The following is a 10,874-nucleotide window of genomic DNA, read 5'->3' as shown; positions in this document are numbered from 1 at the left end:
ATCCCCATCGCACGACGTATTGCGGAATGAAGTGATTAATCCAAAAAGTAACGGGACGACAATTGGCGGCTATACATGCGCGGCACTCTTTGTTCCAACCCAGACATGTCGATAATGACGGCCCCCAGTCCGTCCGCAGCCATTGATACTGACACTTACAGAAGGGAAAAACCAAACTCCCGCGCACGCAGAAATGACGACCAAACGCGCACAGCAGCAGCAATACAAAGAGAAAAAAGTCTCGGTTAGCGAATTTCGCAAAGTGAATGGAAAGAATAAAAGCTCACAGCAGAGCCGCCGGAAAGAAGAGTGAGGAGGCCCCAAGAGCGCAGTTACGCGCGTCTTTCTCTCAAAAGCCAAGCTCTGGGAGAGCGGGTTGAAGGCAGCTCGAAAGAGCTCATTCCGTTGATAATGACGTCGGGCGGCGTCGTCTACCGGCGGAAATTCTCCCCCCACAAAGCGCGGTCCGTTCGTGAGCCGCTATATGCGCTCATGCAGAGTCGACGGACCCGTGTGCGCCAAAGAGCGCAAAAGAACGCGAGAAGCCCGAGGGGCTCGTCTCGCGGGAGAGCGGCTCTCTTTCTCCTCTTCTTTTATATTCGCGGCGGTCGAAAATCCTTCCTGCCTCGCGTAATCGGCCGCGCGGCGCGCATTGTTTATGTTTTGCGTGCGCGCGCGATGCGCTACCGGAGGCAGCTGCCGGCACACAAAGCAAATAATAGTTCAAGACCACCGTCCGCCGGCATTTTTCCTCCAGCCCTTCTGCGCTCCGTGTGCGCGCTGTGCGTCGTGCGTTATAGTGGCAAGAGCTGAGAATAAAGGCGAGAGAAAGAGCAGCGGAAGATCGCCAAATTGCTTCATTTCCAGGCTCTTCAATTACCGCCAGCTCTCGATTTCTGTATTAGCCAGGGGAAAAAAGCGACGTTACGCGCGGCCTGTATTATTATACCAGGGCGACACCGAGGCGCGAAATTTCGCCGAACCAACGTAATTGCGCGAGAGGGCGCCCCGAAACCGGAAATTAAACTGCGCGCGCCTCAGATTTAGGCACGTCGCGGAAACGTGTTGATTTAATGCACGGCTCCACAAGTACGCGGGCGATTCGACGTGTATTTCCTCGTCGTTCTGTTGCGCGTCTCGGTGTTTCGCATCTGCCGAAATTAACGGTTTAATTATTTTACTGGTGACTCCCCCTCTAAGGCATCGCGTGGATGAAGATTACACCTCTCGAGATTTTTTAACGCACTGTATCGAACCGAGGAGGAAGTGATGTACGGGATTTTGATGCATCAAGTCGTTTAACGATAATTACGACGCTCGGCTTATAATGGCGCTTAATGGAAAAGGTGTGAAACGCGCACATTACCGTTGCGGCAGTTAACTTAATATTTGATCTTATCTATTTAAAGAGATCGATGTTCCAGCGAATCGCGAGAGTTTATCCGTTCCGCCGGTGTCACGCACACGTCGTTCTCTCTTATTGTATTATATCGTTTGTGTAAAGCTCGACGGCGGCCGCGCGGTTCAATTATTTCTATAGATTCCCTGTATACGGTTAAAAATAAAACTGATGGTTTTACGAGTTTTTATAGACACACGCGTATATAATCACTCGTCAAACTTCTCCACGCGTCTATTTTTACGGAGCTCCAGCGGTAAATAATGATTTTCTTATATGCACACAATCGATAAACTCGATGAGCCGTTATAAAATCGGTAGAAAAATTGTTGTTTGAATAAAGGTACGCGAAGAAGATGAAGAAGAGCGTGGCGTAATTTGTCGGTATAATACGCGCGCGCGCGGTGTACATTGAGAGTAGAAATTATTGAGCTGGAAATGACTTTGTAGACGGGTCGCGCTGCGGGCTTCCCTTGGCGCTTGCATATACATATATATATATATATATATATATATATATATATATATATATATATATATATATATATATATATATATATATACACACACACACTTTTCTTCACGTAAGGATGGCTAATTTTTCCGGCAGAGCGGCGAGAGGTAATATGAAGCCATTATCGTTGCGAAAAGCCAGTGTTCTGTTGGCTTGATTGATGTATCCGCAGCGAGCTCTCGGCAGACGAAAATTGCAGCGTCGAATGTCTGATTATGTTTGTAAAGCGGTAGCGGCGGCGGCGGCAGCAGCATGTAGCGTCGGGAATATCGCATGCATATGCAAATTTCGAGCGTCAACGAGACAAGGTCTCACGAGAAAAAAAGAGAGAATACGTGAGCGAGAGCTGAGGAGAGTTGGGAGGCGAGTGGTGGGACGTCGAAGGGGGGAAAAGAGAAAAAAAGGAGTCGAAAGGAAGAATAAGAAGCGCTCGTTCTCCTCGAGGAAGTTCTATTGAGACTGGCTGCAGTGCAGTCTGCAATTTTAATAACCACATCCTACGGCCATTGGGTAACATGGCGGAAGCGCCTCCTCCACGCTGGCTGACCGCTCGCAAGCTCATCCTCGTTGACGCATTTATATGCGCGCGTGTGCGTGTGTGTGCGTGCGCGCGCGTACACGCTGTTCCTCCGCCGCTCGTAACACATGCCGTCGTTGCAGGGCAGGCCTCCATTGCTTTAAATATAATACGCTAGTTGACAAATTAACCAGCTCTGAGGAAAACTGGAATGTATTATACCGCCGGGTTATATGGATCACGTGGTAATAAATAGATTCAGCCGCACACGCACACCGCTCTTTAACTCGACTCGAGTATAATCAAGGCCTTTTTACCTCTACCGGTTCTGCATACTGTAAAGTGAGTTATTTTAAAAGAAATTGATTCGAATGCAGGAAATTATGACCAGTTGGACTTTCGTTCCCGGAAATCACCTCTAAATCGGATGGTTTCATAAATGCTCGATGGGCGTTATTATATGCGAGTGCTCTTATACACTTTTCTACAAACTTTCAGAGCAGAATAATTTCCTTGCTTTTTACGGCGTTATTTAATGGCGCTGCTCACCTAGGCCAATGCTGTATCTATTTTCGTAGACATGACCTATAGAAGGCCCAATCCGCGATTTTCACCTCTTCGAGCGCCCTCTAGATAAGGTTCCTCACCTTCGATCATAACCAAACTTGCTGTAATTATTTGTTTACTACCAGTAACAATAATCCGTCTTAAAAAAAGGGATAATAGCTGTGTAAGCCGAGCACTTAGACAAGAAAGTTTGAAATTTCTCGTTTTGGGGGTCGGACTTCGGCAGCGCCCTCTAAATCGAGTTCCTCATCAGGGATCATCGCCAAAACTGACATTTAGCCATTTTTAAAGCAAAATAATCATTATCCGTTATTAAAAAGTGTCTCAAAACTTCACCTGATTCTTGGGTTTCAAGCGATTCGAGGTTTAAGAGCGAAAAAATTTAAGGCGAATCGTTGTGAGGAAATCGACCAGTTATATCGCCTTTTATTTTCTGCCATACACTACAAAAGGAGGATACTGCAGTACACATCAATAATTCATTGAACACGGAATTATCGAGAAATAATTTTATCCGAAAAAAGTCGCCTTGTAAAAATAATTAAATTGAATATTTCCAAAATCACTGACCGTACTTTGGCTTACCGATCCAAGCTTTGACTACTTATTTGTCCGCGCGCGCTACGCTGTCATAACTCCTCACTTCCGTATATTAAGTTATATTAATCATTCAAGATTGTTGGAATTAATTATTCATCGTGGAGTGTTCATCATGGTATAGTTATTTATCGTTGCAGAGCAATAAATATGCAAGCGTATACGGCAAGCGATCGAAGCGAGGCAGACTCTATAGACGATAATATTCAGATTTTAGAAAATAGATCAAACGCGTGTAATGCCGACTTTTATCGCCTATTCACTTGGAAATCAATCTATCCCCGGTATAACACGCGCAAAACGCGTGAGCGACCAAACATAAAGGGCCTAAATAACCGATCCGCACTCCCATGACAGTCGAGAGGCCTCCGTATCGATTCGTCGCCAAAAATAAACGAATCTTGCTCATCAGCAGCAGTCTCGAAACACGACGCGCCGCGTGACGAATCCACGACTTCTGCTATAAGTAAGTAAAAATAGGCTTAATCGCGACGGCGGCGGCGGCGGCCGATTCATTGAATCAACATCGGCGAGCAGTGGTTTTTCTGAATCGGCTACATGCGACTTTTTTCCCGAAATCCCATTGTCTTTAGTCGGCCGATGACTTAACGATTTGAATGCGAGCGAGCGCGCGGCGCTGTAGGGCAGCTATAAACGGTGCGCTGGCGCGATTGCCGAGTATACAGCGTACGGCGTGTGCGTGCGTGTGTATAAGAAGGAGCTGCAGCGGCGGCAGCAGCACGGGCCACGCATTATACATAGATATACTCGGTTGCATGCGCCTCTCGCCGTCCTTCCTCTGTTCGCGCTTCTTCTACTTCTTCTTCTTCTTCTTCTTCTTCTTCTTCTTCTTCTTCTTCTCGGACCTTCGCGGCGGCGGCTTCTTTGATCTCGAGGCCACGCCCCCTTTTTTCATTTTTTCACTCCTTAAAAGGCAGATGGACAAAGTGTATTGTAAAGTGGGCAGCAAGACCACGCTGTAGGTGAAGCTGCCGAGCCGTGTCCAATTACAATTATTAAGGACTCGCGCTCGCTCTCTCTCTCTCTCTCTCTCTCTCTCTCTCTCTCTCTCTCGCTCGCGGAGGAAGAGGAACAAGAAGGCGAGCAATCGGACGAATGCCGCGCTAATTATCCGATCGCGAGGCAGCGAGAGAGAGAGAGAGAGAGAGAGAGAGAGAGAGAGAGAGAGAGAGAGAGAGAGAGAGGGTCAATTTAATGGGACACACACGCATGCGCGCGCCGCGGCACTGATCGATCACACTCTCGCTCTGCCTGGCGAGCAGCGTGAGCATCGTTCGCGCATAGTGTGCGAAGAGTAAAATCTGCAGCGCTTTCCACGTACAACGCTGTTTTTTTTATCGCCGCACTATCCTCGAGCATTAAAACGGCGTTTGACGACGGGAGCGTTAAGCACCGAAGAGCGGCGGGAGGACATTATATACTGCCGCCGCGCAGTGGCAGCCTGCTGCTGCAGTGACAACTCGCCAAGGCAATAATCGTAAAGCGACTGCACTTTGTGCGCGCGCTATCGCTCGCGACTGTCTTCCTCATTTACTTATGCGGGACGCGCTCTCGCTGCGTATGTACATACGTGTACGCACGTACGTAAGACGGTAGTCCGCGCGACCGCCGTTCGCTTTTCGAGAGCTGTCGCATGGCTGATGCGTAATAAGTACTCGCTTTCTCAGGAGCCGGAGTCCTCTCACGGCTTAAAATACGCGCGCTCGGCGAGCGAGTTGCAGTAAAGCAGCGGTCGAGGGAGTGAGAGAGAGAGAGGGAGGGAGAAAGGGGGGGGGGTGAGAGGGACAAAGCCGAGTCGAACGACTGAAGCAAATTAAGGATGGATCGACCTACGAATTGAACGAGGAGCTCGTACGCTGCGGCAGCGGCGAAGGGAGAGCGAGAAAGAGGATCGAATTTTATATGGAGATTGCGGCTCGCTTCCCCGGAGCACTAAACAGAGTTGAGGGCCTCTTAAAATGGCTGTCGTTTATTCGTAAGAGAGGCAGCGCTGCTGCTGCTGCTGCTATTATTATTACAAAGAGGAGCTCTCGCGCATAAATAAACCGTAAATCACGGGGCGTCATAAAAGTCGAAAAAACCCCGGGACACTGTGTCTCGACGACGACTTTACGTCCGAGCATTGTGCGACTTTGTTGCGAGAGCTGCTTCTGCTGCAGCCTTTCTCCGACTGCACGCGCGCGCGCGTATTATCGCGAAAGAGTAGCCGTCATTAATACGAGAATAATATGCAGCCATGTCCATCGGGAAAAGAGCCGGATTTTTTCCGATCCCGACGCGCGTTACAAATTAAATTACTCCTCGTAAGTCAAGCACAATTAAGGCCAGATGCGAGTGCGGAGAAAGGTTGCGAGCGAGCGAGAGGGAGAGAGAGAGAGAGAGAGAGAGAGAGAGAGAGAGAGAGACGCTCGCGTCAAGCCGACGGACGAGGAAATATAAAGCTATAACGGCCGGGGAATTAATCAATTATCCCCGCGCCGCTACCGGACAATGAGCCCTCTCGCGCCTTTTTCACTCTCTCACGCTAAACTGTTTGATAGATCATGCGGCCTTTCGCGCGCACCAGCTCGCCGATGCCTTTGGGAGTTTGTATAATGTTTGAGTTTTATTATTCCTTCCGTCGCCAATTGCGCCGCGCTTTTGTGTATAATTGCCAATTTACAACTCCCTGGTTACGGAGGGCGATTACTTTAATTACAGTAATTGAATAAACGAAAGTGGCTTTTCGGAAAATTGCGAGCTGTGGGAAACAGGCGCTTTGGCCGCGATTTTCGCTCGTTAACCGCGGCTGCATTGTCTGTTTGTCTAAATTTAAATACACCTATTAGCGTTCATTCAATCTTCGACTATGTATATTTATTTAATGGTGAAAAGGAATTTGCGAGAATTCTCATACTTGACTAACTTTTTCAACCGTTCTCGGAGCTATCAAAGCGCATGGATAAAAAAGCATAAGTAATCAGAAAGCAATGCATTTTCGGAATATTTTGGTTTGTTGTTAGTTGTTTAAAAAAAAAGAAAATTGCAACGAAAACAACGTAACATTTCTTTTTTACTTATTGCTTACATTGCACCCTTTTCACTTCAATAAATTATTCTGGTCTTACAGTGAAGCAGAGTTTATCACCTCTGGAAAACAGATTCGGCTAAAACATTGATAACTAATTTTTGCTCGTAACTCAGAATGAAAAGAATCCCTGTTATTTATCAGTTTTGGCCGAATAAAATAATTTTAATTTACTATGAGATCAAGTTAAATGATTGATTGTCACTCCTTTTGAAAAAATGTTATAATCATAAATGACGTTCTATAGCCGCATTTAACTGTTATTCGACGACAATAAAGGATTCGCTTGCAATAAAATGAAAGTAACAGTGACTTCTTTCATCTTTGTGGTATCCAAAATTTCCAAAATCAATTTCTAAAGTTTCAGTGTTTTCCTAAGAACTCTCTCTGCACGTCTTTTGTTTTAAAAACAGTCAGCTATTGCACTTCTATCGATCACTAGGCCAGATGTATACTTCGAGGTATAGTTGTAGGTCTAATAATAACCGAAGTTAAAATAGCAGTCGTCTTATCTCTGGTAGAAATGCAGTTACAATACACAAAAATCAATTTAAAAAAATAGACAAAATATTACGAAATAGACGAGTATCTCAATCCAAAATACATGGAAATTAGTTCACAAACAGCTATTTTTTCACCTTTAATGAAAGAAATACATGCGCTTTTCTATTTACATTCTGAATTCCCACCATCCTGTATTTGAAACTGTCAGTAAATAAGTCTTATACAACTAATGACATACTCTATACCGAGCAGTTCCACTGCTTAGTTTCCCATCGGAGTTGTATTTCAGGGTAGAAAAAAAGACCCCGACGTTATAATATTTTCAACGCTCGCTCGCTATACACGCTGTTTAGTTAGCGCTATAGCACGTGACACTCGCTGCCTGCGCGTGTGTATATATAGCTTTCGGCGCAAGTCGCGAGAGCTTCGCGATAGGCAGAACTCGCTGATCCTATGTACTTAAGCTACTTAGCTGCAACTAGTATGCCTACCGGCTACTTTGCGTAACTCGAGGTCAGCTCCTCATGAATATGCATCATTTTACTTAAAATAATTCGTCGTTATTAGATAGCTGAAGAAAATAATTAACTGTCGTCGCGTCAAATTTTATTTATGATTCCAGCAAGAGAAAAGAGCCGCCTACGAATAAGACGGCGTCGCAAAGAATAAGAGCGTCGGTTTTCCAAGCGCCCCTTTGTGCTCGTTCTCTCCTCTCGAGAGGAAACAAGGCTGGCCATTGTCGCGTACAGAGGTATATATAGAAATAGCCCTGTCGCGTAATACATTTGGCAGATGATTAAAAGTCAGTCGGAGCAAACGGAAAGCCTGAAGTCGATAAATTGGAGCTTATTAAGAAGGCACGAATCCGGCGCTAAAGCGAAGAAAATCGTCCGAGAGTCGCGACATCAAAGTGCGCGCAGTATACCCATACGTGCGCGCGACGACGAAGATAAGACCGATTGCGAAGAGCCCGCAGTGTTTATTGCAAGTAATGGACTAATGACTGCTCGGTATAAATAGCGAGGAGCTATAGCGCGCGAGAGAGAAGCGAGGTGAGGCGACGCGAAAGCTGCAGCACTGTACGCCAGCCAATTAAAGCCGATACGGGGTGCGCTTGCAGCAGCGGCAGCCTCTTCTCTCGCTGGACTTAAGTAGCGAGATTTAGAGGCGACAGGTGCCGCGAGCACGGAAAACGCTTAATACGCCATTTTGGCAAGGCAGAGAGCAAGGCGAGCCCGACGCAATCGGTATATATTAATAATGAGCGCTTGACGCCGTGCCAATTGACGCCGGGAGCTGCTTTTTCGGCGGCTGAAAAATCGCACCACCGTTATATTCGTACGCGCGCGTGTACATCGACTCGGAGCTGCAGCAGCAGCAGCAATAGCAGTAGCGGCGGATAGGAAAAATGAGCGGCTCGGAGTCGGCTATTTAGCGAGTGCTTAGTCGAGCCAGCCGAGCATAGCTCCTTGTTCTTACCTAAGAATGATATCGCGAGGCCATTACTTATGACGAGCGGTTGACTGCTGCGGAGCGGCGGTATCGCGCGCATGAATATAGTCCCCCCTCTCGTGCGCACACATACGCCCACTGCCGGTTCTCCGTTGTTTGCATTTCCAAACACGCTGCACTTACTCGCACTGTAAGCTCTCTCGATACGCGACGCGCTCCCCTTGCGCAAATACTTTATCGCGCGCTCTCTCGGCTTTCATTTCCTCGTCTTTGCAAAACGAGACACCGCCTCGGGCTGTGTGCGATGGTTTTTATCCGCTCCTCGTCGCGGCGTGTCGGCGCGTTTTGTCACGCGACGACGAGAGCGGCTGTATCGGTGGCATCTCTCCTCGTAAAAAGTCGAGTCCTTGCTCTCGTCGCCGCCGCGGAAGAAGACAAATGGCGCCCGACAGCTCGTGAAAACAGCGGCTTCCCGAATCAGACAGTGAGCGATTGCGAGCGCTAATAAGATCTCGTTATATTCGCTTATTCGTCGAAAATGCCGCCGCGTACATGGTGTAGATATATAGCCTGCGGGGGCGAAAAAATCGGCTAATCGCTCCGTCGAATCGACGTTGACTTGCGTCCGGCAGCGCCGAGCGAGGGAAATACGTGTGCACCCATCATGCAGTAGTTAGACGGCTTGCCAAATGCTCCTGATAAATGGCAGCCTTTAGAGCGGCGCGAGCAGAACGCACACATAATTTAATAAGCGTCGTCGATGTCGCGCGATGGGGCAAGTAGCAGCAGCGCTTGAGCGCGTATTATCGGCTTTCCACTACTATTGCCGCAACTTCTAATTTAATGCCTGGCGCGGTGACGTTTCAAAAATATTTTCCACCCTCCAGTGCGCCTCCTCTCCTCCGCGATATACGTGTTTGACGAACGGCCTTTCAGCGCTTTTCAGGAAACTCGACTCGCTCATTGTATAAATAGTTCGGCTGCACCGGCGCGCTCAAGGATTTTTACGCGCTTTGCTGCTCTGCCTAATTATTCGCCAAAGGCTAATTGGCGAATGAGATATATTTTATTGAAATATTCACGGTGATTAGTCATCGTCGTTGGGAACAGAGTACGCAATGATTGCGGCTGACGTTTGAACGTTGGAAATTTAACCGGCGCAAGATTAGAAAAATCGGCACCCATAATTCTCTCGAAATCATGGGCATCAAAGTCGGATAAAGAATCTACGCACGAAAAAAAAAAACCGGAAACAAGTGCCCGACTCCCTTCTGGAAATCAGCATAGGAGCCGCAGCCAGCACCTCAATCACAATGTACCAGGAACATGATCACAGACTGCAGCTCGCAGGAATTAGCATGAAAACAATTTGCATGCCATGTGTCTGCGGAAGGTAGGATAAGCAGCGGCTCCGTCTCGACTGCGCACGCTCGCGTATACGGGGGTATACTGTATATAGACAAGAGAGAAGAGAAGACGAAGGAGAAGAAAAAGACGGCAGTCTAATGCAGTTTTAATTAAGTGAGCGGTAAGGCAAAAGAGTTCTCAAGCATCTGAACGCCGGCCCAGACGACGATACGTTCTTTGTTTATTTCTGTCAATTTTCGCAAAGAGAAGTGTGCAGTCGCGCAGTTAGCCTCAAGTACCGCCGCAAACACGTGTCGCTCGTATGCTCAGACGCGATGCTCGATTTCGCCTGACTAATCGCTCTCTTCCAGCAGTAGCAGCCGCGCCTTTGCTTGTATATACTTACACACGCACACACACGATCTCTCTCCCTCTCTTTGCGTTTGTCACTTTTTCGGAACCCGCGCGTCCAGGCATCTTGCCACTCTTTAACATTCGCGAATAGGACCGTGCGCTGCGCGGAACGTAGAAAGAGAATAATTACACGCCATGCGCAGAGCTCCCCCTCTCTCTCTCTCTCTCTCTCTCTCTCTTTCTCTCTCTCGTATAACATCAGATATACACACAAGCGCGGCCGAGCTCTTGATCTTCTTCTCTGAAGCGGCTACCGAGGAAGGCGTTCTCGCGATGCGCGTAATTTACAGTAATTCCAGGAGCACGCCTACAGTCGATATCACCTACTATACGCGCGCGAGCGCGAATAATAATTACATGGGATTAACGAAGCTGATCGATCAATCACTTACTTGCAAATCGTGCGCTCGTTGTATGGCTGCGGGAATTAATTTACCTGACGAAGAAAGCTGTCGCAAAAGCACGATGTGACCGG

This window comes from Nasonia vitripennis, chromosome 4 (assembly GCF_009193385.2).
Source record: "Nasonia vitripennis strain AsymCx chromosome 4, Nvit_psr_1.1, whole genome shotgun sequence".
Lineage (NCBI taxonomy): Eukaryota > Metazoa > Arthropoda > Insecta > Hymenoptera > Pteromalidae > Nasonia > Nasonia vitripennis.
This window is presented reverse-complemented; position numbering follows the sequence as displayed.